This window comes from Canis aureus, chromosome X, assembly GCF_053574225.1.
Source record: "Canis aureus isolate CA01 chromosome X, VMU_Caureus_v.1.0, whole genome shotgun sequence".
Taxonomy (NCBI): Eukaryota; Metazoa; Chordata; class Mammalia; order Carnivora; family Canidae; genus Canis; species Canis aureus.
In genome coordinates this window covers 40,371,067-40,397,805 of record NC_135649.1, presented here as the reverse complement: position 1 = coordinate 40,397,805, position 26,739 = coordinate 40,371,067, and the positions used below count along the sequence as shown (strand labels likewise).

Here is a 26,739-nt window from a genome sequence, read left to right as displayed (position 1 = left end):
AAAATGAGGACTTTCAAGAATTTTCCAAGCTCCTGGGTTGAGATATTTTTTTTTCTCCCAAAGCTGGGCAGCAAACAAAGATGGCTTTTGTTTGCAAGTAAAATACTCATTCCTTCGATTTTGTCCTACAAAGTGCCTTCTGCAGCTTTGGGGGGGGGGGGTGGGCAGTCAGAACTGCTGACTGGGGCAACTGATTGCCCATGCTTGCATGGTTGATAAATGACCAAAAATGTTTCCCTTCTTCCGGCTCTCGGATACAATGTTTAAGAATTTCATTGGCAAAAGTATGAAATTGTTCCTTTACTGTGGTAGGATTTCTAAAACTACATGTCATGTGTTAACCCAGAAGAGGCAAAAAAAAAAAAAAATAGGAAGCAGCACTCTCCAAGGTTCAGATGATGAGTCCTTTGTCTTTGTTGGGTGTTAACTCACTTGGTGGCCGCAGGCACTATGTTCATGACCTGGGAGCTATCTCATTTAAAACTTGCCACAAGCTTCAGAGGGAGGACTGGTGCTGTCCCCACATTAGAGATGGTAAGACTGAGGTTCAGAGAGACTCAGCTCTGAAATCATGTGACCGGGATAGGAAGCAGAGTTCAGCCGGCACCCCAGGCAAGCTCTAACCATTTGGCAACACTGCCCCCAGGCTGGTCTTGTCAACCCGGGGCAGAGGTAAAATTCATTCTTATTTTTTTTTTAATTTTTATTTATTTATGATAGTCACAGAGAGAGAGAGAGAGGCAGAGACACAGGCAGAGGGAGAAGCAGGCTCCATGCACCGGGAGCCTGACGTGGGATTCGATCCCGGGTCTCCAGGATCGCGCCCTGGGCCAAAGGCAGGCGCTAAACCGCTGCGCCACCCAGGGATCCCAAATTCATTCTTATTTAACCAACAGTCAGTAGAGTATTTACCGGGCACCAGGCACATGGTACCTTTACCAACACTACTAGCTCATTAAACTCTCATAAACAACCCTGTGAGCAGGTAACTAACTGTTGTTGGCACTTTGCATCAGATGAGAAAACAGAGGCACAGAGAGGTGATATCACTTGCCGGGAGTCAGGCAGACTAGTAAGGGACAGAGCCAGAGTTACAGTCCAGGCAGCCGGGTCCTGGTGTCTGGCTCGTAGCCTCGAACCTGTGCTAGACAGCATACTACTCCTGAGGCCCTGTCTGTCCAGCTCTGGTTCCGACACACTCAAGACAAGGGTGCCTTTTTATAGTCTTACAACCGATTTGTCCCTTTACCACCTCTGCAAGAGAAGGGAGCTTTCTCCTGACACCTGTATTTATTGCCCTTTTGGGGAGTTTCGGGGAGGGGTGGGTTTCCTCATTAGCCAGCCCTGGCTGGGTGAAGGGCTTTTGGCATGTCACTTGGGGAATCAAACCCACCTCTCTGCATTCAACGCAGACATCAGCATAACACCCTCCAAAGGCAGTGTTCTCAAAGTCCCAGGAGCAGACAGAGGGCTCTGCCCTACCTTCCCTTCCCAGCTGGTCTCACCTCCCCTATCCCCACCCCTTCCTATCTCTCCTCACCACCCAGCTTCATTCCCCAGAACCACTAAGACAATGCCCGCCCCCCAGCTCCAAGGGAGGGGGAGTCAGAAGGGGGCAGCAGCAGGCCCAACCCACCAGCTTGAAAGCTTCGTTTGACAGGGGGAGAGGCACATCTGGTTTGGGTTTTCAATTCAATTCAACAATGATTTATTGTGGGCCTGCCAGCTGCAGAGGTTCTGGGCTAGGCCAGGCAGGGAGAGATGCAGAGATAAGTAAAGTATCGTCCGTTCCCTGAGAGGAGTTTTATAGGTTGTTGGGGTGTGTAGACCCGAAGGAGCAGTGTTGATGCAACGAGCCCAGTGCGTGCTTGCTTGGTTTACCTTGCCCACCTTACATCTTTGGGACCCTCCCAAACAGGTTCAGTGATGGGGTGGGGAAGCTATAATGACTTCATCTCACACGTGAGGAAGCTGGGTCTCCCAGAGGAAGTGACTGGCCCAAGGGCATGCTGTTAGGAAGCGACAGAACTGTGCCCGGAACCTAGAAGCGTCTGGGTCCCAAGCCCACATTCTTAGTCATTTACTTCACCCTGCTTCCCAGAGATGATGAAGAGGATGATGATAAGTAGCACTTACTGAGCTCCTTAGGCCAAGTCTTATGCCGGGTGGGAGGCAGGTAGCATCATACTGTTGGCACCATCCCATATCCCATGGTTGTGGGAGGTGGTGGGTTGTTATCCCCTTTTTCAGAAGAGAAAACTGAGGTTGCTTAGAGAAGAAATGGGGTTGGGATCTGAACCTAGGTGTTTCCAGCCCACTGGCCCCGGATCCTGAAAGGGACAGACGCAGGGACCCATGAAGGGTTGGAGAGGAGGCAATGAATTGTGCCCAGGATAGAGCAGGGCCACGGCAGAGATGGCATTCGGATTTGACCTTGAAGAGGTTTTGGAACGTAGAACTGGGAGAGAGGACCTGCCAGTCAGAAGGGCTAATTATAGGCAAAGAGCCACTTTGTGGGGGCATTTTGATGGAGAAGCCTGCAGGTCCATCCTGTCCGTGGGCAGGTATCCCCTCACCACGTCCCTATCCCCACGCCCCCCAAGGGTGTAGGGGAGCAAAGGTGATGGCGAGGAAACCAGATACCCCTGAGGGTGTTCTGCAGTTTCATCATGTTGAAGTTCTTGTTTTCCAATGAAGAGCAGGTACTCTACCCAAAAGGCTTTTCAAATGCTACTCCGGCGCAGCTCCCGCAACTCCTGAGGAGAAGCCCGGTGGGGTTCTCACTGCATGCTGAGGGCTGTGCCCTGAGCGGCGGGGAATGCAAGCCTGTGTGCTGAGGGCCCCCGTGTGGTTGGGGAGATGAGATACACACAGGCAGTTTGCTATCGGGGCCAAATGAGTTTTCCCAACGGTCAGATTTCCAGGAACAGGAAGATGGGGAGGAAGGGGAGGGGGAGGTGTTGGGAGGCACTGCTGAGGGACGCTTCACCAGGAGAGTGGCTTTGGGCTTTGAGGGCTATTTTAATAGGCATGGATGAAGAGGAGGGCTAGCAAACTTAGGACCAGGTAGAGCTACTAGCGTGGCTCTGCACCAGGCTCTGCAGAGACTCCCCTTCCCACTCGAAGCTCTACCGCCCCCATCCATGTCTTGACCTCTGGGAGCTTATCAGGGAAGATGAGACTGTATGGGGTCAGAGGCAGCCTGTGGGTGCAGGGAAACGGGGCCGGGTACCCGACATTCCTGATCCTCCAATTTTCTACACTTAGCCTCAATTCCTGGCAGCTCCCCCAGCTGCTGAATTGTATGTGTATGTGTGAGCGGTATTTTAAATTAAGCAGTGAGTGCTTTCAGCTCATCATAAACATGCTAAAAAGCTTCAGCCACGGCCTGAGCCCACCCCCGCCCCTTACACTCAGGCGGCAGCTGGGGCCACTCGACCCCACACTCTAATGTGCGTTGCCTATGACTCACCAATGAAAAAGACTGTACATTTCAGTCTTCCTGGGTAGCTGATTCCTAGTTGTGGTGGGAAATCTCAGTCCGAATTGGAAGGCAGATGACCTCAGCCCCGCCCTACTAACTGGGAATTCTGCAACAGATGGAGCACCTACTATGTGCAAGGCATTGTGGGTAAGTCCATTAAGCAATCCGGTCTTTCCGTTCTTCATCTTCAAAATGCATAGAATAATCCTGCTTGCTTTTCCTCCCTGCCGGGGCTGTATGTCCCAGCCAAGCTGTTCTTTTGATTTCTGGAGCATTCGCAGAGTCTTTTCCTGCCCCAGGGCCTTTGCACATGCAGTTCCTTCTGCCTGGACTACCTTTGCTCTTGCTTTTGACCTGCAAGGCTTCTTGACCTTTCAGTCTCAATTTAAAATGTTACCTCCTGAGATAAGACTTCTCTGACCACCTTAGTTCCCTTCTGACTCTCCCTGATATTCCTTTTATTGGTGACCCTTCCTTAACTGCACTTGCCTCTTGGTAATTTTGGCTGTTTATATTTGTCTGTTTATAGTCTGTCTTGCCTATTGGAATGTAAACTCCAAGAAGACAGGGACCTTGTCTTTATTGCTCGGCAATGTATCCCTTTCACCTGGAGGGCTGCTTGACACATAGTAGGCTGACAGAAACAAAACCATCTGGGAAATATTTTCTCCCTGAGGTTTTTGCCAGACATATGGTTGCTGAGGGAAAAATCATGACAGAACTGTGTCATTCCAAATGAAAAAAAAATCAGGCTAAAGGGAGGAATTTGTTGAGAGCAGTTCTGTTTTAGAAACCAGTCCTTAGAGTCCCATCACCAAACAGAGAGTCTTACAAAAATCAAACAAAAGGAACAGAGAGCATAAAAAGCTTTTTGCTGGGTGCTTACTAGGTGCCAAGGACGGTTCTAAGTGTTCTACACAGTTTATTTCATTTAATTCTCATGATAACCCAAAGACATGGGTTCTATTATTAGCCCCATTTTACAGATGAGGGAATTGAGGCCCCAAGATGTGAGGTCACATGCCCAAGGTCACACAGCCAGTGAGAGGCAAGACCAAGAGTTGAACGAGAGGCAGCCTAAGTCTGAGCTGGTGCACTAAGTCACCCATGTCCCCTGAGACCCTTTTGATACCCTGCAGTCCCTAATATACCTCTCCTGAAGCACTAATCACACTGCAGTGCACAGGCTTGTTTATTTATCTCCCCTTCTCACTAGACTGTGAGCTTCTCAAATGCAAGAACTGGGTCTTTTTCATTTTTGCTTCCCCTGTGCCTGGCTGAGCACTTATTCCAGAATAGGTACCGATCAATATTTGTCCGTGAATGAATAAGGGAAAGAGTGAGGGAAGGAATCCATGTTCCTTTATTTTCAGGCTTCTGGGCTCATGTTTATTTCCCTGGTTTATGTTAAAACATAGCAGTGGAGATGAGGATATTCTGGAGCAAGAGGTCCGTCTTACCATAGGCTACAGGGAGGACCAGCTCTGGGAAAACCAGGGCAGTGTGTATAGAGCAAGGCGCTTGATTCAAAAGGTTTCATTTTTGTCGTCAATGTAAAAAAAAGTAGCTGGACCTGTTTAGGACTTAAACAAACTTTCAGTGTTCAAATCCCATCTCAAATCCTTTGCAGAAGGAGGCAGGGTGTGGGGGAGGAGGGGGGTAGTTATAAATAAACAAATACCCACAAACAGGCTGGTTTTTTAAACAGAATTTGCTTCAATCAGCACTGCACCACATTTTCCCAACTGGCCTCCATCATGAGAACAAGTGGGAACTTTCATACTGAATGGCTTTATTTTTTTTCCGGCCAGATGAATGGCAGGAGTTTTGGCTAGGGAGGCAGGTTTCAAATCCTCGGCACACAGTTTGCTGCCCTACTGTGTCCCATCTATCACACACACAGTGCCCTGCACAACATACCCAGTCATCACATCTGCTGCTTTAGCCCTCCAAAATAATTGGGTCATTGTTTTATTACACCAGTGAGAGAGCTGCAAGCCTGTTAGGATTATGTCATTGACATTGGCGTGAAAAGGCAATCATGATATGCTGGTCATTTCACACAGCTGGGAATGCAACTGTGTTGTCATTGTTTGAGGTTCTTATCCGACCCCTTGGACTTCGTTTCACAGCCCAATCAGTGTAAATAGATCGCTCTGACGTATGTCATATTTAAAATGTTTTCCAGCCCTTCAAAGGACCAAGCAGGACCTAACTCTTTCCGTGTACTTGGACTGTTCTGCTTGTAGGCACAGTGGTCTGAAGGTGAGAGAGGCCTGCTTTCCATGAGTGTGGGAGTTGTACACTCTAGTGGTAGGATGCCGTAATACAGTGGCATTTGTTCGCTAACTGCTAATCAGAGCCAAGGACAGTTTTGGCTCAAGAACAAACAAGGGCTAATGTCGTCTATGAGGGAAGACTATTTAGACATTTATGATTCAGAATTCTGTTGCGACTTCCATTGTGTGTTTCAGTAGGACCTGTTTTTTTTTATTGAAGCTATCAGTATGCTTAAGCGTGGGTCCCTGCTAATGAAATTCAAGCATATTTGCATCTATCAACAGGTATTAATGATGGCAGGACATCTTATTTCCAAACACAGAAATGATTAGCATTGATTATGGCAGTATAAACAGAGCATGAAGTTTTCTATTGCAACTCCTCGATCCTCTTTTCCTACCAGAATACTAGCTGGGGTTTAATGGCATGTGGCCATTAATATATTCATTGGAGGAAGCTAGTACAGACACCTGTCTTTCCCTCTTTTTTTAAAAAAAAAAAAGATTTTATTTATTTATTTTGTGTGTGTGAGAGAGAGAGCAGGGGGAGGGGCTGAGGCCAAGGGAGAGAGAGAGAGAGAATCCCAAGCGGACTCCATGCTGATGATACGGGACTCGATCCCACGATCCTCAGACCATGATCTGAGCTAAAATCAAGAGTTGGATGCTCAACTGACTGAGCCACCCAAGTGCCCCTAGCCTTCTTTTTAAAAAATATTTTTAAAATTTTTTTATGTAATCTATACACACAATGTGGGGCTCAAACTCACAACCCGAGATTAAGAGTCACACATTCCACTGACTGAGCCAGCCAGGCGCCCCTCTTCTGATCCCAGTCCCCGTCAAACCAGCCCTTAACAGCCAGCTCGAGGTGTGACAGGCAGAGCCAACCCAAAAAGGGAGTCAGCTAAAGAGATGGAGTGCTTAGATGCAAATCTCCCAATCCCTACCACCATGACTACAAAGAGCTCAGGTTCCTGAATGTTTCTTGGCAACAGATAGCAAGGCCCTTGCCTTCTGGACACTTTGGTATATGTGCTCTTCCTTGTTCCTGCTTTTGATCCATCTTTCCCTTAGAGATGCAGTTTCCCTTCTGTAAAATGGGGCTCTTGCTGGGACTAAACGAGAGACCATATCCCAACCTGGCATGGTGCCTGGCAGACAGCAAGTGCTCAACAAATGCTGTTTGTCAGCTTCTTTACCCATCCAACTTTTTTCTGCTTCTGCTCTCTACACATCCAACAATGGCCCTGGACCAGGACTTGTTCTGTCCTCTGACTGGCAAGCCAGATCACCTGCCACTCCGATGAGCTTGGCTCCCTTCTCTGGCAGCCTTCTGTTGTCATTACCTGTTGACAAGTGGCATTCGCTATAACTGAGGGTGGACCTCTGCTGGTTGCTGACATTAACCTATTGAATTCTGGCAGGAAGAATGAGTTTGCAGACAGGAATTTGCATGTCTGGGCCAGATACAAGACCAGGAGGCAAAGCCATATTTACCTGCCCTTCCCAATTGTGAGCAAATCACCCATGTTCTGGTTAGAACCAGATGTTTCACACCCATGGCTGTGATGCCACATATCACACAGTGGCTTACAAGGAACACAGAGCAGTTTTCACATCAGAAAAATAACCTGCATGTCACTTCTCAAATTTTGGAAGAGCAGCTACCATACTATATGATACCATACCATACCATACCATACCATACCATACCATAACTTTTCCCTTGAAAATGACCGCTTTGTTGAGCATCTTATAGGGACTTTATTTTGGAAGCCCCTGGGAGTACTTATAAGCTTTTTCCAAGGGGGTCTCTGCCTGCTATAATTTGCAGGGAGGTAAATTATTGGAGAAGATAAGAGATCTTCCCCAAACTCACCTGCTCTTTGAAAATGCTCTTCAGTTGCCTTGGCGAACAGCCAAACCAAACAGTAAAAAAAGTTAGAGAATGCAGGAATTCTGAATGCTATTCTCTGTGCATGTCTAAACAAGAATGGAGGTGGTTGGGGCAGTGGGGGGACTCCAGAAAGGGGGAGAAGGCCGCTTTTGTATCCTAGGCAGGGAGCTGATCCTACCCCATCATGTTTGGTCTCCCGTCTACTCCTAAAGAGGAGAGGGGACAAATGGTGACATTGTGACACCAGATTCCTCCACTAGGGTCAACTGCACACCTTGAGAGGTTCTCCAGTGTGGCAGGCCACACCAGGGCCAAGAGTGAAAGGTCAGCCCGGTAAGGTCACCTCCATGATGAGTTTGCAATTGCTTTGACTCAGGTTTTCTCTTTGGGCTTTTTTATTACTGGCACAGCTGTTCTGACCCAGTTGGGAGGTGGTGACATGGTCCACTACACTGTATGTGTTAGAGTCATCCTTTTCAACCCTTAGTGAGAGGGTTAAAAAGTCACAGACCCCGAAGGACTCTGAGCTCTGGCTACTAGGTGGGTACACTGCGAAACAGTGGCTTCTTTCTCCGCATCCGCAGGGAATGCTTTGCTCTGTGACATTTATATTTCCCATCTCGGAAATAAAATGTTCTGCCATCATTAATACCTGTTGATAAATGCAAATATGCTTGATTTTCATTAGCAGAGACACAGCATTCAACGTCAGCTGTGACATGGTCAGAGACAGGTGGTTGAGCATTCAACCAGCTAGCTCTTGTTAGGAGTTATCGCCTCCTTTTCCGGACCTGTGAGGTATGCTTTGCAGACCATATCTCACATCGTCCTTGGCACAAAGCTGTGAGGCAGGTACCATCATTATCTTAATTGTACTTGATGAGGAGACTGGGACTCAAGGAGCATAAGGTACGATCACACAATGGACACATGGGCAGCTGGGAGTCACACCCGGGCTGACATAAGTCATCTGCACCATACTTCCCCCACATTGCATATTTCTGGCCCCACAGAGCCCTTTAGAACAAAGGTAATCCTTAGAGAAGTCTTCCTGCTTTGCAGTTTGCTACTAGTTATTATTACTACTGCTGTTTGTTACTATGGTTACTGATGCTGCTGTGATTATTATTAATACTGTCGCTGTTTATCTAGCCCCACATTTTCTCCAGCACTGGTAAGTGCTTTACACCCAGCCACCAACTATAGAGTTCAAACCTACACCTAGAGGAGTCTGATGCTCCTATTCCACTGTCCTGTGCGGCGTGCAGTGCAACACGGGAGGTGTGAGGCATGCGTGATTCACGTAGGTTATTGATGGTGGCTCAGCTCTCAGCACCCACTCAACGTTTATTGAGCACATATTAGATGAATGACCCATAGCTCCTCCCCTGAAGTTGCTCGTCAGAATTTCCAGGTGGACAGATAATGGAAAGCATACCTTTCAACGTCTCAGATTTACTTGATGTAAAAACCAAGCATGACCTGGAATGAATCTAGCAGACTTTGTCTGAACAAGGGTCTGTGAAGGGTTTCAAAGAGGCAGGCTTTGTTTAGTTCTGAGAATAAGGTGCGAAAAGACTTGCCACTACTGTAGCTGGCTACAGGAAAGTGCTCAATAAATGGGGGCTGCAGGACGCCTGGGTGGCTCAGCAGTTGGGCATCTGCCTTCGGCTCAGGGCATGAACCTGGGATCCTGCGATCAAGTCCTGCATCAGGCTCCTTTCGGGGAGACTGCTTCTCCTTCTGCCTCCTGTCTCTGCCTCTCTCTCTCTGTGTTTCTATGAATAAATAGAATCTTTAAAAAATATAAAAAACAAATGAAGGCTGCGACTCCTATTTTGGGGTCTCAGATGTAGAAACAGAGGCTCAGAGAGGGGAAGGGGGCAACCGTTATTCTCACTTTCCCTTTCTGACAGCCAAGGCTCAGAGATGTTAGTAGTATGCCCTAGGTCACACAGCTTTTTGGTGGCCAGCTGTCTGTATGCCCAGAACTGTCTCATAGCCACTAAGTGGTACGGCTTCTGACTGAACTCCCAAGTCAAGTGTTGTCTACTTGGTTGCCTGAAAAATTAAAATCAAAATCAAGGACAATCTTGCTCCATGGAGCCAAGAGGATAAACGTTAGAAATAGCAATTAGTGCGTAGAAATGTTGCCAGGAAGAGCTATACGAAAGTGCAGGAAGATACCCGAGGAAGCTCCCAATGACAGGGTGCTGGGTGATGGGTAACTGGATCCCTGCCAGCCCTCACCTTCTTCTGTATCTTTCCTCTCCACAACGTCTCAGGCTTCTTTCAGAGCACAGCCCACCTAGAGACAGCCAGGGCCGCCATGGGAGGGCACCAGGCCAGGACCGGCAGGCCTAGGGCAGTAGGGCTCTGGGCTGGGAACCATAAATAACCATTTTAATGAAAAGCAGCTTTGGCCAACAGCCTTGCCATTACTTGAGAGATGCTGTACCTCTTCTACGGACCTAGTTACTCGACAAAGGCCTAGGCTCATACCTCCAACACGATGATAATTATGATAATTATAGTTGCCCTTTAGTGAGCACTTACTAGGGGGCCAGGCCCTGTGCTGAACACCTACGTCCATTCACTCAATTGCTCCCTCACGCAGCCCTCTGAGAGCAAGAGCTATTGTTTCTCCCATTTTGCACAGGAAGCCATCAGGCTCCAAGAGGCTAAGTAACGTGCCCAAGTTCATCCAGCTGGTTGGAACTGGAATTTGAAGCCTGAAGCATCTGGTTCCCAGGCCAGAGCTCTTAATTCCCGTATTTAATGAATGTCTGTTGAAGGAATAAACAGATGAATGAATGGACAAATGTATTAATTCATTTCACTTGACTTTAACAAACATTTATTGAGTGCTCTGTATGTGTCAGCCCCTGTGCTAGGCATCGAGGATTCAAATGTTAAACATTTAAACACAGGCACACCCCCTACGTGGTTGCTGCCCATGAGTTCACAAAAGCACTCTCTAATGTGGCATGATTTCTTCTGGAGAAAAGTGATTTGAGTTTTTTTGAACAGCGGGTTTTAATGACGCTATTAAATTGAACCCAAAGTGGGGGCGGGGCACGGTTTGTGCACCGGTGAACCAAGACTTTCAAATGAGAATGTGCCTTTGATTAATCATTGATTCAGGCAGGGAACGGTTACTACCAGGAATGGAGCTGCGACTCCTTATCATTTTAGCTAACTGTTTTTCCATCTATCATGTCTGTCTCCTGTCGAACCCTCCCACTGTACCAAAGTTATCTGTACTCTAATGGACAATTATCCCATCTATCATCCTGCTGGTCCTGCTGATTGCTGGCAGCCTACTTGCCCACAGAGGAGACTTCCATGTAGTCACGACTGATGATGCTCTGGGAAATTGCTCATCTTTACACATTTTAAATCCATGCAGAATGAATGTCTTTGCAGGTTCCCTTTTTAGTTGCATTTGTTTTCCTGGTTACAGAAGAGCAGGTTGTACATTCTTCACCTGCACCTGAAACGTGGCCTCTGAATATTTCACAAACCCTCCAGGCAGCAGCCCTCCAAATGTTACAACGACAAATGAATGAAATAAACCCACCTGGGGTAAGAGCAGAAGCGCTGGCCCTGGACCTGGGGCTCAGGTGGCTGGTCATCACGTTAGGGTGATCCCCATCTGCCTTTTCCCTTCCAGGTATTTTGAAGAGAATCCCATGTAGATTAGGGTTGAGGTGAGGACCCATGGTGCTGAAAGGAGGGGTAGAATGGACAATGGGAGATTACTGTTTAACTCCTCGAGGCTACAGCTATGAGATTTGAGGACAGGGATGCCGTCCTCCCCCACTTCCCACCCCAAGTCTGGTAACATGTTTAACTTTAACTTTCGATTATGGTAACCAGCATGGCCAGCTCAGTCAGAATCACCAGTTCCCTCGGGCGAAAACCGGAGAGTGGTCCTTCCCACCTTATTTCTCACCTTTGCATTCAGTTAGTCACTAAGTCCTGTGAAATCTTCCTAACCATTCCTTAAATTTGAGCTATTTTCTCCAGCTCTTCTGCTATTTCTTTGGTTCAGGACTCTCACTGTCTTCTCTTGCCGTGATTCCTTCAATAACTTCCTGTTTGTTTGCTTAAACATTTCATCCCCCCCTTCTGTGACCATTCTCCCCAAAGTGGCCTGGGTGATCTTTTAAAGATGCAAATCAAATAATTTTTACACACACACACACACACACACACACACACACACACACTCCCTTAAGTATAACCAGCTTCACAGGAGAGACTAGAGGCTCTCAAAGTGTGGTCCTGGGGCTTGGCAGCAACAGCATCTCTGAGAATGCGTTAGAGTAGGTAGTTGTTAGAGACCTACTGAGTCAGAAACTCTGAGAGTGCTCCCCCAGTTTGTGTTTAACAAGGCTTCCAGGTGATTCTGATAGCACTTAAATGTGAGAGCTCCCACCTTAAAGTCATGGTCTAGAATAAACTGGAGGAGCTTTTAAAAATTCCAGTGCCTCAAAAAAAATTCCAGTGCCTCCCCCACAGAGTTATTAAATCTGAATCCTTGGGGGTGGGATCTAGTCATCAATGTTTCTTAAATCTCCCCCAAGTGATGCAATGTGCAGTCGAGGCTGAGAACTACTGCTCTATAGGATGAAGTCCCGATTCTTCAGCTTGGCACTTGTAACCTCTTTACTCCCATCTTCCCGTGCTCCTAGAGAAGGTGCTCAGGCTGTAAGGGAATCAGAGGGCATCATTTACAACTCTCTGAGACCAGAGACAGTCTCTTGCCTCTGTGCATTTGCACCATCTCTCTCATTAGCTGGTCCTCCCCTCTCTCCCTCTCTTCACCTAGCTGATGTCTTCTCTTCAACTACACATAGTTCAGAAGACACCTGTGGGGAAGCAACTTCCCTGACCTTTCCAACCTGGGTTAGATGACTCTTCTCCATACTCCCACAGCATCTATGGCATAGCACCTGCCACACCATCTTGTTATCCTCTGTTCAGTTGTCTGCCTCTGCACCCTTAATGTAATCTGATTCTAGCCCAAAGCATGTGGGGCTGTCACGGTCTGTTTACTTAACTGCCTCCATCACTGTGAGCAGCTTGAGGTCAGGGGTGGAGTCTTGGGCATCCCTCAATCTCAGCCCCTAGCACAATGCTCAGCACGTGTCCGGTCCTCAGTTAAAAACCTGTAGAATGGACAACTAAATTATGTGAAGACTCTTCTCCATGTCTTCTGCCACTACTCCTGTCTAGGCTCCCCATTGCTTTATTGCAATAGTCTCCTAATTAAGCCCCACCTCTTCTTTCCCTGATCCCCCTGTATTGCATCCACCATGTGGTTTCCTAAAAACCACATTCACTATGTCCCTCCCGTACTCAAACACATTCAGTGATTCCTCACTGTCTGCAAAACAAAGATCATTCAAGGTCCTTCCCAAGAGTGCCTCGCCCCTGCTTTTCCAGCTATCACCCACCCACACCACCCCACCCCCTGCTCCCTGATACAGGACTGGTTACAACATTTTCAGGCCCTGGTGCAAAGTGGAAATGTGAAGCCCTGTGTTCAAAAGTTATTAAGACTTTCAAAACAGTGACAGCAGCGCATTAGCATGGGGCCCTTGCGAGTGCCAGGTCTTGTGTGTTGGCACAGGCCTGTCCCTGCATGCATCCAGCATGCTAGCCAAATGAACTCACTGTTCCCTGAACTGCTCTATAGGATCATCTTCTCCATGATGTTGGTCAGAATAAATAGTGCCCCGTCTCCTCTGCCTTCCTCACCAAATCAAAGCTCCTTTTCCCACAGATACACTTCTCTGTCCTTCAAGGACCTGTCGTCCCTGTCTCGCCTCCTGTCATTCCCAGACCACAGCACTTTCTGCCACACAGACTAATTTCAGGGGCTATTTTTATATGTGCAGAGCCATGGCTCACTATTGGATTTTAATCTACCTGAGGCCAGGGACTCGACTGTGTTCATCTTTGTTGTTTGTATGGACCTAGTGCAGCAAGGATGCCAAAAGGATACTAGACACTAAAAACCTGACTCGAATCCCTCGTTATTAGCTGTGTAACATAGAAAGAATCACTTTGTTCTGCCAGTGTCTTGTTCTTTGTTTATGTTTTCAAAGTATTTTGCTTTTTTTAAAAAATACTTCCAAAACTTAAAAAAAAGTTCTATCACAAAACTGCAATATCTGAATATGTGAGGATCTAATACTGCTTTGGTTGTTTCTGGCTTCATTGTGTGCTTTGTAATTTTGGATTATGAGTTCATGTTTGGCCACACTTTATCCATGGTAATCCGATTAAAACTGATGGATGGTGTGTTCCTTTAGGGAGGATTTGTTTGCTTCTTCCAGATGCTCCAGGCCACTATTTAGTCTCACAGGTAGGAGCCACGTGTTATTTACCTATATAAACTGGGCTTAGGGACGCCTGGGTGGCTCACTGGTTGATCATCTGCCTTTAGCTCAGGTCGTGATCCCGGGGTCCTGGGATTGAGTTCTGCATCAGGCTCCCCGCAAGGAGCATGCTTCTCCGTCTGCTTATGTCTCTGCCTTTCTCTCAGTGTCTCTCATGAATAAATAAATAAAATCCTTAAAAATATAAACTGGTCTTAGCTCAGGGACTTGTAGATGCTCAACATATATTTATTGATTAAATGGATGAGTGAATAAGACATCCATGAGCTTCCTTTGGAAGCTCAATAAGAATAGTGACCTCTGGAGGTAACAAAGGATAGTAGGTAAATGTTAACATTTCTTGAGTTCTTTTTTCTTTTTTTAAGATTTTATTTATTCATTTGAGAGAGAGAAAGAGCATGATGGGGGAGGCGCAGAGAGAGAGGGAGAAGCATACTCCTGGCTGAGCAGAGAGCCTGATGAGGGGCTTGATCCCAGGACCTTGAGATCATGACCTGAGCTGAAGGCAGACGCTACACTAAGCGTCATTGAGTTCTTATAAGGTGCCAGGTATTGGTCTAAGTGTGCCATGTGTATTAGCTCATTTTATTCTCTCTACAACTTTGTAGAGAGGTGCTGTTATTGTCCTCATTCTACAGAGGAGGCACCGGGCTCAGAGGGGCTGAGTTACTTGGCCAAGTTCACATAGCTAAGGAATGATGGAACTCAGCTATGAACCCAGGCACCCTAAAGATATATCCACCACCATCCTATATTGGAGAAGAGCACAACAGTAGTGATAGTAGCAGTAGGGCAAAAAAATTTACTGCCAAAGGGACTGCAAGAACCACATGACGCATGCTTGAGACTTGGCATGGTCCTGGATTGTCATTTAACCCTTGCATATGGTTTTTCTCCCCTCAACTAGAACAAGGGCCGTCTGAAGGCAGAATCCATGGATTATGGCTCTTTGATGTGCTTAATATATCTGTGCTGACTGAACAAATGAATGTTTTGAAATTATACATGTGTGCCTTAAATAAATTACTTCATGTCTTGTGTGTCAGTCTGGAATCAGTGATAGAGCTTTTACTTTGCTTTAAAATCTGAAAATGTCTAGATGTGGCTATACTACAGTGGTATAATGACACCTTGCATTTGTCCTGGTGTATGGCACTCAGGACTGCTGGGAATGAAGGAAGAAATTTGGATCCTGCCTTCACAGGCCCCAAGGCTGTTAGGAACCAAAGGCCACTGTGTTTATAACCCATTCCTTTGGCTGTTGTCCAAATGCAGGAGGGCTTATAGGAAAGGGGGGCTTTATTTGCTCTTATCCTTGCCAAGACGAGGAAAGAATTCTAGTGTGGACTCTCGGTAAACATTCTAGGTCTTCCCTGAAGTGCTCCTCTGATGAAATGAAATCCCCAGTTTCCACTAATCTTGGTTCAATATTTATCTGGTGGGGGGTGGGGGTGAGGTGGGGTGGCAGGGTTATGGCGAGCTTGGGGACAGGGTTCCAGAATAAAGAGGAATGGTAACCAGGATCTTAAAAGCCCAGATTGGGCAGTTAGCCGCCTGAGTTCCCAAGTTTGCTTTCCCTATGGGTGGGAGGTGACTATTATAAGGGTGAAGGGAAGGACTTGGCTATCCTAGCATGAAGACAGGCCCTAGGATTGGGAGTCTGCCCCATGACTGTGCTAACGTGCACATTGTCCCTAGCCTGCTAGGGGGCATACAGCAAGTCCTCCCCCGCCTCCTCCCATGGCCCCTCAGCAGACTGGGACTCATACACAGTTAGAAACCTCCCCTGGGATGTCATTGCTGACAAATTGAATATGGGTCATGTTGGGTTTGAGGAGTATGAGGGATATTCCGGCAGCTGGCGAGGTCTGGGCTGGAAAGAGCAATACAAAGATCAGGAGCATATAGGGGAGAGTTGAAACTGTCCAGGGGGAGTATCTGGAAATCAAAGCAGGGGAAAGGGCTTGCAGGGTTCTTGTGGTCTGTGAGGTAGGAACAGGGCTTGGGAGGAGTATGGATTTGAGGAGGGTTCATGTATTCATCCATCCCTCCATTCAGCATTTCTTGAGCTTTTTGCCAGATACAGAGTTTGAAGAGGAAGCAGAGGATTGAAGAAGGAGAAGGGTTAAGAGGGGATCCCTGGATAGATTCAGATGAAGGAAGGAGGGAGGAGCTGAGTGCCTGGGCTCTCTCTTGCCAGGAGAGCACATCTGTTAACACAAAGCTGCATCTGTATCCCAGCCAGCTCCCCGCCCCCGGCCCCCCTAGCCCACTTCACCCCCTCTTTCCCACCCACCCCCACAAGACAGGGAGCCACATGGTGGCTTCCTACACCTACATGCCTCTACCCCCCCCCCATGTTCTCTTTCTAGGTGGTGAGGGTGGCGCCAGCGAAGCCCCTTCTTAGAGCTCAGGCAATCCCCAGGGGTGGGTGCTGGGGATGGGGGTAGGGGTTGGTGGAGAGTTTCGAGAAAAAGAGCTGGAGAAGGAGCTGTTGTCTGTAATTAGCTCCAGCTGCTGTGGCGTGGCTGCATCAGGGGCCGTCAGGAGTGTGAACGCACGCATGTGAACCTGTGTGCGTGGCGCCTCATCGTTATCACTCTATTTTTCAAAGTATTGTGCGCTGGCTTCAGCCTTGCTGCTCTGCAATCTCTCCTGTCCCTGAGGAACTCGAAGGACAGAGTGTTCCGCAGGCAGCACCAGCTTGAATCACTAATGCTGCTAAGCAGGAGGACAACAAATATAGGCCCCCATATGTCCTGGATGCGCAAGCCCCTGCTCTCTCCCTCCATCCCCACTTCCTAAATGTTTTCTACTGAGTGAAGTCCTGGCACTTGAAATTAGCAACACCGCACTTCTGCACAACCTTCTGGCAAAGAGCTTTCACAGCTGTCATGCCATGCACCCTCAGACAGCCCTGAGGGGCAGCGTTTTATAGGTGAGGACCGTGGGGCTCAGGCAAGCAGGGCGATCAGCATGGGGTCATCAGGCTGGTTGGTGGCAGAGCTGCATCTAGAATGTAGGCTATCAGCCTCTGGGCCTGGTACCCCATCCCCAGCAGGGTGCTGCCAGAAGGGCTTCTACCCCTTGGCTCTGGCTGCTGCTCTGTCTGTGCGCTTGAGAACCTGCCAGCCGTGACTCAAAGATCTGCCTCAGCGATTGATGAAAACTAGGACCTCTTCAGCTGAGCCCAGCCTAGGAGCTAATTGAGAGCCTAATACATGTGCCTCCTATCATGCCAGCACTTATGTGGGCCTCAAACAAGGTACAGCATGGCCCCTGTCCTCAAAGAAAGTGACAACTTCTGTATTCACCTCTCTCCTACTGCAGCCCTGGGGGAGGGTGATGGGTAGTGAGGGCTAATGATAAAGGTTGGAAAGATGGGGAAAGAAAGGAAAACCAGAGTCCCCATTAAGTGTCAGGTACAGGGTGGAGTACATAGGTTATAATATATGTCATCTGTATGATGTTTGTAGTACATATGGATACACACACATACACACAATCAATCTATCAGTTTCCATGGATTAACTCATCAGTTTAGCTGACTCATCCATGCAAAGAGTTTAGGACGGTGTCTAGCCCCTAGAGAGCACTGAATGAATACTAATCATTCTTCCTTCCTATCATCAACATCTTCCTTGTCATTATCTGCAAAAATATTAAATACATGATCTCATGTAATCCTTCCAACTCTAGGAAGTAGCAGCTATTATTCTCATCTGCAGCTTACAAATGAGGAAACCAGCCGCTTAGCATATCCAAGCCTGGGGAACACTGAGAATCCAAAAGGGAACCCAATATGGTCCCAGGCAGCCTTTGGGGATATTTCCATATAATAGGAGAGACAAAGACACACAGTACTCGTAGTCCAATAGGTGCCGTAGCTGAGAAACATAGCATGGGGGCACCAATGGTGAATGACCCAGTATCTGGGGAAGTTGGAGAAGCATCACAGATGAAGGACGTTAGAGCTGGATCCAGGGGGATGGAGAGTTTTTCCAGGAGGAGCAGTGGGGGTGGGGAAAAACATTCCAGGCAGAGGGAACAGTATTTGTGTGAAGGTTCATGTTCTGAATGGTGGGGCACCTGGTGTGGGATGTACAGTTGGTAGCAGTTGGAAGAGAGTGGAAAAGGTGGTTGGGATCAGCTTGTCCAGGGCTTTGTTGGCCAAGCTGAGTTTTTGCACTTTGTTCTGCGAGCAATAGGGAGCCATCAAAGGTATTTATTAAGGAAGAGGAATGACAGACCAGGAAGACAACTTTTTTTTCTGGGTGCCAGAGTGTGGAAGGACTGGAAGGGAGAGAAGACAAAATCAAGTAGGCCCATTGGAAGCCCATCGCAAGGTCCTGGCAAGAGGTGTCAAGTGCTCTGGACCAGGACTGTGGTAGTGAAAGCAAAGAAGAGGGGCCACTCCAGGGAGGTGTCCACAGGGAGAAATCACAGGGCTGGGTGTCTTGGAAGGTTAAGGAGACTGAGAATGTGACAATGACCCTGAGATGGCAGCTTGGGTCTGTGGCGATATTGTTAACCAAGATGGGGAATACAGACTATTAGTTGGCCGAATAATGAGTGGAGGCAGGTGACAAGCTCAGCTCGGACACGGATGCAGTGAGGCTTGCAAGTGGACATGTCCAGAAGGAAGCGGAATGGGAGATGGAGGCAGAGATGCCACCAGGGTCCAAGTGGCACTGGTTGACCCCATAGGACCAGATGGAGTGTCTCTTCTCCCATTTACTCCCCCAGGGCAAAGGCTGGAGCCGGAGCCAGGTGTTTGGTGGGGAACACCAGCCTGGGGTGACAAGATATGTTTTTTCCAGGTGCCCCCAGAAACATCATCCCTTCCCCTCAGGAGCAGTGACTACTTTCCAGGGCAAAGGGAGGTGTTTTGTGTGCAGAACCCATGTCCACACAGGGGCCATGAGCTTTGAATTCTTGGCGGTGGGTGGAGGTGGGGGGTGTCTTCCAATGCAATCCAATGCGTTGATGACTGGGCATTTGGGACAGAACAAATACCACAGCTACACAATGACCTCCAGAGCATTCAGTGTACACAACTGAGTCTTCAGTGCTAAGGAGCCAGGAGTACATTCATGAGGCATTTCTAAAGACCCAGTCTGTATGAACCACAGTCGGTCTCCTAGGAGTCCTAAAACCTTAATTAGGCCAGGCAGGCCCCATAACCAAATCCCATAATCCCACAAATTCACAACAACAAGTTAGGCATGAGAGTTTTAGTCATACTCTGAATTTGTAAGAGACCCCAAACTGCCATCTTCTTTCTGAGCCTCTGCATGACCCCTGACCAGCTCTTCTCCCCACCCAGATCTATGTATCCAGAACAGCCTCTGTCTCTCCTGAAGCCCTGAAGACATCTATGGATTTCTTGGTTAAATCCCTGGGACCACCCTAATAATGGTTCTACACATTTTATACGCAAGAACTCATTTATTCTTCATGAATATTACAGGCCCTGTTTATGCATATAGATGTAATATTTACAGTAACAATAATAGTGGATGTTTGCTGCATGCTTAATGTAGGCCAGCATGGTTCTAAACATGTTATAGGAGATAACTCCTAATTCCACGAGAGCAACTCTACCAGGTAGATGTTATTACTATCAATAGCCCCAACCAGCTCAAAATGCCTTGAGATAAAGGCTCTCGCCCATTTGGCACCTCAGGCAGATTGAGGTCTGCAGTCCAGATATGTGAAATTGTTCGGGGTCTTTGTGAAGCAGCTTAGAAGCTACTACCTGGACCAGTGAAGGTCCGGGACTCAGAAGGCATTTACACGTCCTCCCAGAGAGAGTCATGTAGGCTAGGGCTGGTTACAGGAATCTGTCCTGTGACTCTGTCCTCTCTGTCTTCTGATCCTAGAGGAACCATAGGCATGCCTTGGGGTCCATTCTCCCCTTCCCCCCAGCCAAGCGGAGAACCCAGGAGGACTAGAATGCAGAGAGCACGCTGAGGGCATGCCTGCACAGAAAACAGAGCTCTTTTTGCCACCACACCCCTTGCAAGAGAGTGGATTCTGTAACCTCCGGAGTGGGTGGGGAGGGAGAGGAAGAGAGGAAGTGAAGGAAAGCCTCTTGAAGCTGCGGGCACCCTGGAGCCCAGATAAGGGAGTGTCCTGAGGGAGGGAGGGGGAGAAGAAGGGGTGTGTGTGTGGGGGGAGAGCAGCTGTGGGCCAGTAGCTACAGGGTCAGGGAGCCATAGTTGGTGCAAGCGGCAGTGGCTAGGTATCTCTGCATGCTCCAGATGCATTGAACCTAGCAAGAACCAGACAAAGTTTTAGGTGGGACTCTTCTCCTTTTTGTTAGTGCTTTGGGACCTGCATGCTTCTGGACCCTGCCCTCCCAGAGATAAGTCCCTTTCACTGCAGTGAAGCTCAGACTGTGTGGTTGGGGGAAGGCCAGGGAAGGATTTCATGAATCCTTAGCAGAGGTTCTATCTATTTAGTTGGGAGGAGGGGATGGATTGAAGGCAGAACTCATTGTGAGGAAAGGCTTGGGGACACTCTTACCTTGTGGGACTCAGTGGAAAAGGAGTGGAGGGCTACTTTAAGGAAATGGTGAGCCCCCGAAAAACTAGTGGTGTTAGATCTGCACTGTGCAGGACCATCTGATGCTCTAATCCATTCTCTGATGATGTGCACAGCAGAGAGCTGAGGATCTTAGCCACTGTCGATTTTTGTTAAGCACTTGCTCTGTGCCAGACACTGTGCTGGGCTTTATATGCATCAGCTCATTTGAACACTATCTGTGTGATCCTACTATTATTGTGCCCATTTTACAGATGAGGCTCAGGTAGGTTACATGACTTGCTCCCAGGCCGCACAGCTAGGGAGTGGTATAGCCAGGATTTAAAATCCGGTAGTCTTCCCCCAAAACCCTGTCCACTAGGCCCTAGGAAGGATGTGGGAATAGGGGAATGCCTTACAGCTTTTGGTGAACAATGCAAGTCAGTGTTATCTATCATGAATTCCCAGAAGTAGAAGTTCAATGCTGGCCCCAGAGGAAGGAAAGGCTGGGAGCAGAGTCTCAAAGCCTAATTCCCGGTGTAGCTCCCCCTTCCTTAATTAGGCCCACCCTCCTGGACTGGAGAAGTGCCAGGGTTAAGGGGTGACAATTTGATTTTTTGCACTGAGTTTTTTTTAACCGTTTCGAGAGCCCAAGGGTGCCCCAGCAGGGGAACTGTCCTACCTTCTGTCCCACACTAGTACGTGGGAGTCTTTCTACTCCGTGTACCTCTGTTTTACAAAGTGGGTCTTTGTCTTATTACCCTAGTCCTGAGTCTCTGCCTCAGTAAGCTGCTGTCAGGGTGGGATGCATCCAGGTAAAGCTTAACAGATTGACCCTCCCAAAAGGTTGGCATTTTAACTGATGCCAAAGCCCCAAGTCAAAGAATTATGTACTTAAGAATTTTCGAGCCCTTGGGAGTGGATGGGGAGAGATTTGGAAGGGCAAGGGAACGTTCTTAATACTCCTGGAATGCCATAAGGTTGATATAAAATGCAGGTGGCTGCCAAGCCAGAACCTGGATTATTTTGGTTATAATCAGAATCCATCACATAGAGCGACCCCCCTCCCCCCACCCAGCACTCAAGGCTTCGACAAAAAAGTCTTCCAGACCATTAATTTCCATGATTCAAGCATCTTTTTCTCAGAGCTCTTTGGAAGGAGGAGGGCTGAGAAACTGCATGAGTTACTAAAGACCACACAAACAGGCAGTAGTCAAAGCAAAACCAAATTCCTCCTGAGGCCAGTTTCCTTGTAGAGCCTGAGAACTCATTCGGTATCCACCGGACACAAGGTGAATTTCCCATTTTAATTCCTCCAGCACCCATATTAACGGCCTGAGAAATCGAAGGTAGCCATCCTTGGTCTAATGATCATCTTACAAAAAAAAAAAATGATCATCTTACACCTTTCATCATCTTATGCCAATGACAGGGTTTCTTCTATGGGGCCATGTGGAGATAACAGAGCAAGACCTGCTGGCCTTGTCCCGTCCTTCTTCATGGCTGAGGAAGTAATCACAAAAGCCTACAAGGACACTGAGTTTGGGATGGTTCACAGTGCATTTTCCAAATGACTTCCTACCAAAGACAGTCCTTACCCTTGCCTCCAAACAAATTCTGTAGCCTACGAATGATTTGGTTTTGGTGTCAAAGGGGGGTGGTAAGCAATAGGGCCTGGCTCTGTTATCCTGGGCCATTTTGAGAGCAATTCAGGGAGCAGTCCCCAACAGAAGGGCTGAATACCACCACCCCCCCCCATTTGTTATGGCTTCAGGAATGACAGGCTGGCCAGAGGCAGTCCAGCCTCTCAGGAAAGTGGTAAATAAAAGCATCTGAAATGCTTCTTTCCTGGGGAGCCTGTAGGCTATTTTGGTCTCTTTCCATTAAAATAGGAAGGCAGCAAAAGGGACCCTTTCACTGCAGAGCATGAAGCCTCCTCATTGTGGCAACCTTTCTCACTGCACTGAACCACATTGCTCCTCCTTTTTTTTAAACCATGGAAGAGTTTCTAAATTCTCATTTATATCCTCCTTCTTACCACATCTTTCACTATTTTAGCAAATTGCTGCATAAAAGATGGAGAAGCCAGCAGGGGCTGTGCCCACAATAGTAGTTGTGGTGGCATTGAGGAAATTAAAATGCCAGGGGTGTGCTTCTCCCATTAAGTCTAACATGAGAAATTAAGTGTGCACAGCATTGATGAACAGAAGACCCTGAAGGATGGGCGAAGTTTCTGACATGCCTGGAGGGGGGTGCTTGGGAAAGAGTAAAGAGGCGTTTGCATTCTGTAAACTAAGAAGCAGTTCCGAAGGGTGGGGGGGGGGGATTGTCAGGAATTCGTCCAACGCCATGGGCCTGCCCACACCTGAATCAGATTTTGATGACCTCCCTCGGGCCCTGCCCCTTCCCCCCTCCCCAAAAGACAGTGTGAGCGGCAGTGAGCCCCGGTACTTACAGGAGCAGAGGATTTTAGGGCAGGAAAATGGAGACCACAGGCTCTTGAATGCCTGCCGAGTCACTTGCATCAGATTAGGAAGTGGTGATTGGAAGAATAAGATGTTTGGAAAATCTTATCATTCTCCTCCTCCAGCCCGTGTCTTTTCACTCCACATGCACACTCAGACCACCCCCTAGGACATCTGTCTCTCCAGGCTGCCGGGGACCCCTCACCGTGAGGATGCTGGCAGCCACAGTGCCTCTTGGAGCCTGTGTGGCCGGGCCAGGTAGTCAGGCTCCTGGGATTAGGTTGGCAAGAGCATCTGTCCCCCAAACGGATCAGCCCACAGAAAAAGGGAGAGCGAGCAAGCTGGAAAATGGGTCCGGGACCGAGCGCTCCAGGTTCTTAGCATGTTCCTGGCGTATTCTAAAAGTGGCATCCACAGCAGAGAAAGTGTCCCAAAATAGCTCAGGCTGCCAATGCCTTGCTGAAACCTGAAAAATAATTGCTGAATTCAAACATCTGGGTCTCTGTGGGTGTGTGATCAAAGTGTGGATTTGTTGGGGGGTAGGGGAGGAGGAACTCCAGCTATGAGCTTAGTAGAGGCACAAGGTCACCTGGGGCATGGCCTGCCTTCCCTTTGCCAACTTGCTTGAGTTGATTGGCAGCGTCAGAAAGCTTGCACATCCGTGCGGAGGCAGGGGACTGGTGGCAGGTCCCAGGGCTGCTTCTTTCATCCCAGGTCTCTGATGTGCTGACCCTCTAAAATAACAGCGCTCTATTTTCTGCATTTCAAACGAGGGGGACTGATACTGGGTGAAGGTCTCTTTAAGGTAATGCTTCAAAACTGGTGGAATTCCCTTTCCAGCAGATTTTTTCATTACCTTCAGCCTTTGGCTTTGGCGTAAGTCAATGTCAGCTTCTTAAAAGTCAACGGAGAAGAGCAAATAGTGGGGGCTCTCCATGTGACTTTGTTGGCATTGGGGCAATCTCCCGTCTCTGGCTTCTGAGCACACGGCACCTGTACATCCTTGCCAATGATACTGAGAAGGATGAGGTCTCCACCCAGACATACAATCTCATTTTAGTATTTCCTGTGATCTCAGGATGCTCTCCTTTCATCAGGTATGTTGAGAGTTTTCGGGTGATCTGCAGAGAAAGTGGGTCAGTTATGTAGGAAGTTTAGCATATGTCTTCCATGGACCTGACTCGGGTCAAAGAAGATAAAGCACAGAGGTTGGGTTTTTCATTCCAGCTCGGCCTGATTTCTGCTGTGTGACTTGGGGCAGTCACTTCTCTTCTCTGGACCCTAGCTTCCACCTCTGTAAAATGCAAATAATGACAATCCCCATCCTAACCCTAACACAACAGTGTATGTAAAGATTAATGCAAAGAGTCAGAAGAATGCTACTATGGGACAGGCTTGTCACTCTCAGTAGATGGTGGCATTTTTTGGTTCTTCGGGGGACCCTCCTAGTTAGTAGCCACTAGCTTCCTGCATCAACGTGTGTATAGTAAGCCTGAAGCATACCATCGTACTAGACACTGTGGGCTTCATGCTTAAGGGTCAGTATCATTTCTACTTCCAAGGTGTGGGACTTGGGCTAGTTGCTTAACCCTCAGTAGCTCCATTTTCCCATCTGTCAAGTGGGTATGCAAACTAATAATAACATAGGTGCATAATTCCTTGTCTCCAGTCCTTGCAGTTAGGTGTCTTTTAGAGTTCAGGAGTTTTGGATTTTAGAAAAGTACTATGGTACATATCTGTTATATAACACCCATAGTGGGATCTGGGGCAGTCTCCTATGCCTGAATACATTAATATTTATAACTGGGATAAATTAATAGCCTGTTAATTCGAGTCCAATTTTGCCACTGAATAAACTTGCCATAAAGTTTCAGTTTTTGGAATCTCTTAGTTCTTAGAAAGGCAGGTAAGGAACTGTGGATGAATGAAAGAAACAAACAAGGCACCTGGATGGCTCAGTTGGTTAAGCATCTGCCTTTGGCTGAGCTCATAATCTCGGGGTCCTGGAATTGAGCCCCGCTTTGGGCTCTCTGCTCAGCAGGGAGTCTGCTTCTCATTCTCCCTCTGTCCCTCCTCTCTTGCTCATGTTCTCTCTCTCTCTGTCAAATAAATAAAAAAATTTTTTAAAAGAAAGGAACAAATATTTAGTGCTTGGCACATGCCAATTATTGTTTTAAGTAGTTTGTATGCCTAAACTCAATTAGTGAGACCCATAACCCTATGATATGGACATTACTGTCATAATCCCAAGGCCCAGAGAGATTAAATCACTTGCCGAGGGTCCCAAAGCCAGTACAAGATTGAGTTGGGATTCTAACCCAGACAGTTCAGCTTCAGAATCTGTGCTCTTAACCGCCTTCTCTATCTAGTCCATGGGGTTCAATTGAGGCTTTGGATGCCTATAGGGGCCAGATAAGTCATTGTGGAAAAGTAGAGGTGGCTGGGTGGGTACTGAAGCAAACTGGTGAGCCAATGCCTCACATACAGGAGAAGCATATTTAGCTCCAGCTGACTGCTGCCAGAACGAGGAGCTGAGTTTTTCTGTTTTCCCCAGAGGAGCCAGAAATCCCGCTCTTTATAGGAAGTCCCTGACTTTTCAGGGTTGGCAACTAATTTTTAAAATATGCTCAGAAACATTGTATGGGTCAAGGAAAATCTGTCTGCAGTCTAGACCCAGTCTGGGACCACCAGTTTGCAAGCTCTGCAATGAGGAAATAGATATGAAAATGCTTTAAAAACTCAAAGACGTCTTCTAGAAATGTACGGTCTCATTTTAGGGTTAAGCTTTTCGTTGTTCTTGTCACCTCCCCCAACCCTTTGACTGTGGTCTCGTTTTTGTTTTTTTTTTTTTTTTTGAAGACTGGTGTTCCTGGCCTGATGGAGATGAAAAGTCAGAATTCAGTGAACTCGAATGCTTCATTCCTTTGGCAGGCTGGATAAATGAGAAGCCTAGGTGTACTGGATGGGCTAAGCCTCAGAATTCCTGCCACACCCATGGGCCCCTTCTAAGGAGTTTCCATCCACAGACCCTAGCTGGGGGAAATAGCAGTTTCTTATGAATAGGTGGTTATGTTTGGTACCACGTGACCCAGCTTCCTCCTGGCAATAGCTGATTGAGCCAGGAGAGGGCATCTGATCCAAGAGCAGTCACTCTATAGGCTGGCAAGCAGCCTATGAGGGACCCCAGGATGAGAACTTGGCCCAACAAGCACAGTTGTGACTAAATTTGGGCCAATGAGAGTCTCGCACTTGGGGAGTTTGAATATGAGCTGTAGAAAGAGGGAACAGTTGACACCTGGAGCAGAAGGTGAACGCAGAGAAGCAGGTCCCACGAATAAGCAGGAGCAGGGGAGATTACTGAGCTTCACCTAGGTGCCAGACACCTGTCACATGTTTTGTTGTTTAAAACATTCCAAGAGCCTTTGAGGTAGGTACTATTACTCTCCCTGTTTTGTAGACAAGGAAACTGAGGCTAGGTAATTAAGTTCTAGGGTTGAAGCCCAGGCTTGTTTTATATAAAAATCAGGCTGTATGACTGCCCCCCCAAAGCCAGTGGTTCTTTATTTTTTTAAAGATTTTATATATTTATTTGAGAGAGAGAGAGGGAGAGACAGAGAGAGACAGAGATAGCGAGAGAGAGCACGAACAGGGAGGAGAGGGAGAAACAGGCTCTTTG

General features: G+C 47.7%; 1 protein-coding gene across 1 annotated transcript in view; it reads right to left on the bottom strand.

Annotated features, from left to right (window-relative positions):
* Nucleotides 1–23,433, bottom strand: part of AMMECR1 (AMMECR nuclear protein 1) — a 238,564-nt gene extending 215,131 nt beyond the window's left edge. The window contains exons 1-2 of the mRNA XM_077889506.1: nucleotides 23,054–23,433; nucleotides 11,244–11,389 (exon numbers count right to left, since the gene is read on the bottom strand). The gene's annotated coding sequence lies outside the window, so the exon portion shown is untranslated. The remainder of the gene's footprint in view (nucleotides 1–11,243; nucleotides 11,390–23,053) is intronic.
* Nucleotides 23,434–26,739: the final 3,306 nt, after the last annotated feature.